Genomic DNA, 5,136 nt, shown 5'->3' on the forward strand with positions numbered 1-5,136 from the left:
TCAAATCTGCACACACACACACACACACACACACACACACATATATATGTATGTATATATGTATGTATATATATATATATATATATGTATATATATGTATGTATATATATATATATGTATGTATATATTTATATATATACATATATATATACACATATATATATATACATATATATATGTATATATATATGTATATATAAAAATGTATTTATATGTATATAATATATATATATGTATATATATGCGTATGTATATACATATATATATACATATATATACACACACATATATATATATATATACATTTATATACATTTATATATGTATATATATATATATATATGTATATATATATATATATGTGTGTGTGTATATATATATATATATATATGTATATATATATATATATATATAAATTAAATGTTGTTGTGCTTATAAAAAAAAACTCTGCTTATATATATAAACTCAATTTCTTCTCTTGAAAATCCCCAATATAACAACTTAAATATTTTATTTATAACATTCTTATTAACTATAATTAAACTAAATTCTAATTAAAAATGATTAAATTAAAACTAAGTTATTTATTTAAAATCTAATTAACTTGAGTATGCAATTTTCATTGATATTATATATATATAACAACTATTAATATATATATATATATATATATATATATATATATATATATATATATATATATATATATATATATTGAAAAATCAAATATTTAATCGTAGTTGAAAATAATATTGTTAAAATAAAAATGCTCATATGGGAAAAGTGTTTTAGAAAACACTTAAAAAATAATAATAATAACAAAGTAATTTAAAGTCGAGGGGGGGGGGTTCATCCCACCCCACACTTCATATGTATATATATCTGCATTGGCCTAATGACTCGTTGATGCAGTCGTACCTGTGACTGCGATCGCAGGGCTGACTGTGGCAGCGGCCGTTAGTGCATGACACTGTCGCTACAATAGCGACTTTTAGAAAAATGGGCCGTAGGTATAATATACCATTTATCGGCCCTGGTTAATGGCTATGTTATGATTTGAGTTTGTAATTTGATTTCATATGTGATTAATAATATTAGAATATATATATATATATATATATATATATATATATATATATATATATATATATATATATATATATATATATATATATATATAGGGTAATAGTTGTTATATATTTATTATTATATATATATGTATATATATATATATAGTAATAGTTGTTATATATTTATTATTATTATTATTATATATATAATATCAATGAAATTTTTATACTCAAGTTAATTAGATTTTAAATAAATAACTTAGTTTTTATTTAATCATTGTTAATTGGAATTTACTTTAATTATAGTTAATAAGAATGTTATAAATAAAATATTTAAGTTGTTATTTTGGGGATTTTCAAGAGAAGAAATTGAGTTTATTATTTGTTAATGTTTGTTGGGTCTAGCGAATTATTAAGTAACTAATAGTATAAGTGGCTTAAGTAGTTAATCCAATTAAAGTTAATTTAGTTGAGACTAATGATTGAAGTTTTGAAAAAGATATTAATCAATTTGAATTAGTTAATTATTGGAGGAGTATTAATTAACTGATTTAATTAATCAACATACATAGGAGGAATTTATTTGAGATATTAATATTGGGGATTTATTATAACTTGTTATTATTAAAAGTATTAATTTGAATATTGATGGAATGAAACATAGTTGACTCTTAATGTATGAAATTATCATCAGTTGATAATCATCTAGTTATTGACATAGCTACTAGTTAATTTAATCATAGAATTAATTAAATCTAATTGATAATTAGGTTATACATCGAAGTTTTAATTGATTTGATTTAATTGAAAGTTGATAAGTCTTATTTTGAATAATGGGTGATGTCCTTTGGGAATAAGTGTTAATTAATTTGATTAAATTTAATTGAATTGGCATTGGAAAGGGTTGATTTTAAGATAACATGGGGTTAAACCCTAATCGAATCAACTCTATATACGAAATAATTATAGGATAGAAGAAAGTCTTTCACTTGATAATAAACCTAAAAATGAGAGCATTAGTGAATCTGATAATCATTGAGTTATGTAGCCTAATTAATTGTAAATTATTATATTGAGATTTGATAAGAGATAAAAGGGTTGACTTGGAAGATTAAATGAAGAATTTTATACACTTGAAGTATACTTGCAAACAGAAATTGAAACCTTCACACTTAGTTCAACTATGCAATTTTAGTAAACCAAATCATGTGCTTGCATTGTATTTTCTCTATGCTTCTTGTTTTGTGTTTGGGTTGACTAGATTGTTGACCAGTCTTAGGCCGTTACCAAAGGCTTAGGAGTTTATGAGATGTGATGGCATGTTGATCTTATTTGGTTTCGATCTTTCCAAACCCAACCATGGTAATGTGATGGTATGCTCTATGAGATGTTTGTATTTACTGATTTTTATTACTCATAAGTCCTCTTGAATGAAGCTGAGTTATATGTATCTAAGACACTTGACTTAACCATTTTTGAGTCATCGATTGGTTATCCTTGGATTACTTTCCAGTCGCCATGATGGGACTGAAGTGTTGATTTATTTTTGATGTTGTCATGTTGTGACATATTTTGACTTAACCATTTTGGAGTCTTTGATCAGTATTACTTTGAGGTACTTTTTGATTGCTTGTTGAGAACCAATGGATATTGTGATTATCAATGATACCTTCAGTTGCCAATAGAGAACTATTGTGGTCATGATTATCTATGGTTTCTTTTCAGTTGACTCATGGAGATTTGATGTTTATAGTGTGGATTATCTTTTGGTATTTTTGTGATTTATAATTCGATGAACCTAGGCTAGGTTATCTACTTGTAGTGTCAGGAAGTGGCTTTCAATGGGGGTTGGGGCCCTAAGTGGCTGCTAGGGTAACTCATTGTAAGTTTTATTAATAAGTTTTATGTTATCACCCATGCTTCGAGTGCTAGTACAAACTAGGTTGGGAGTAGAGAGAATGCTTGCTTGTGACCTTGCATTCTATAGTATACCTCATCTATATGAGAAGATACTAGTGGCTGCACAGGGATCAGTAGGGGTTGGGGTCTATTGAGAGACTGCCAGGGTAACTCTAGCATGATCTGTGCAATGACACTTTCTCACTTGCATAGTAGGTTTCCTACATGTCCTTGTTGTGCCTCTGAGATTAGATGTCAGTTTGTCTTGGAACCTTTGAGTTAGTATACTTTTAGGATTCCTGGACTTAGAGAGTATTATGCTATGTGATTTTGATAGCTTGTTTGGGACTTGAGATTATCTACTTAGCATGGTGGGAGTGGACCATTTAGGTTCCACGAGGTCGGGTGGTAGTGCCTTTCCACTCTTATGATTTGAGATCTGTAAGAGACACTGTGGGTGATGCATTCTCTTGTTGGCATCTATCTTCTATTCATGGATTATGATGGTGGACACGTATCCTTATATTGATAATTAGTATATGATAGATAATTTTGTTTACTTTCCTTATGCTTTATGTTACATGATTAGATTTTGTTATGCATATGTTGTAGCATGTTAGATTACTTTCTGCATATGATGTAGTATGATTTAGGAGTGACATTCCTACTATATTAATACCGATGATCTCTTTGATGATTTGGAATATTATGCACAGAGGGATGGCTAGGGCCCATGATGGTCTAATGATGCTATTTATGGCTGGGAGGAACTGTGCACTTAGTTAATTATGTTTGATGCTTCATGGTTATCTTCTATGATGATGTATCATGTAGGACATGTGAGTACATTTACTTTATAGCATCATGGATTAGTAGGATGATGTACTTTATTTACATGGATGTATATTCTTTTAAGCCTTTCACACCCTGTGCCTTGTAATGTGGATAAAATAGCAATGAAAAATGTAATTTAAGAATGTTAGACTTTTCAGTATTATTTTATGTGGATGTAATACTAGATGAAATCATTAATAGTTAAATTTGGATGTGATTCAACATTAAGGGATCCTTAAGAATGAAACCTATTATGTATGTATGTTTATGTTTACTTTTAGTTGGATAATGCTATTCCTTTCGCTACTATGTTATGAATGGTTTAATTTTCATGATTTTAAAAAGAAAAAGTTACCAAACTTAGTGAAAATTTTAGGTTAATTCTTTGGATCCCTTGGTGGAGCGTTACAGTTAGAGCGTTTTGTAGCACTTACTATAGCTTCTATTGTTTTTTATTCACAAGAAAGGGATATGAATCAAAGAAAGACACTAGAATCGAATAGAGATGCCTAAAATTCTAAGTTCATATGCTACAAAGTGTATCACTAAGCACAAGAATTATATATTCAAATATATATCGAGTTATGTGCTAAACAACCTAAGAAAAAAAGACTAAGAAGAGAGCATAAACAAAAAAAAAAGTGGTAGATGATGTCAAGGACATATTGCTAGATATTCCAGATATTCTACTGAATGAGAAGGCAATCATTTTTTATCAACTCATAAAAATTTGACAAGCTTAATGCACCAAAAATTGATACACAATCAAAGCTTATGGAGCAAGAAGAGAAGAAATTTGAGAAACAAGTGTTGGAGAAAATTGCTAGTGAAATTTCTATACACCAAGTCTCTTTGTCCACCTATGATACTAGATTGGAAAAAATGAGAAGAATGTTTTACTATTATTTCAAAAATTGTGTGGCATTCCCTAGTTAACAAGTGAAGTCAAAAGAAAATTTCAAAAGGTTAGTGATTATATGAAGGAAAGTGCTAGTGAATTGAAAACAAATCCAATTATACCACCCTGCACTATAACCGAGTGATATTTCTTACAGGTCTTCAACATGAATTGTTAAAAGAAGAGAGTAATTTGAGAGAAAAGATAAATGAAATTAAATAAATAATATTATCTCACGTTGAGGTGATGGAAGATCATATTAAATTTGCAAAGAATCTCATAGCTTCCTTGAACTTATCTATTATTGATCATGTGATAGATCTCACTACAAAACTAAGGATAGAAAAGAATTTTATTGACCTGATCATGTCCAATTGGGATAATACATTTGAAGTTATACTAAAGAATCACAAGGATTTTCTCAATCACTTTGGA

Source organism: Cupressus sempervirens, chromosome 11, assembly GCF_028749045.1.
Source record: "Cupressus sempervirens isolate cs-2001-9-10 chromosome 11, ASM2874904v1, whole genome shotgun sequence".
Taxonomy (NCBI): Eukaryota; Viridiplantae; Streptophyta; class Pinopsida; order Cupressales; family Cupressaceae; genus Cupressus; species Cupressus sempervirens.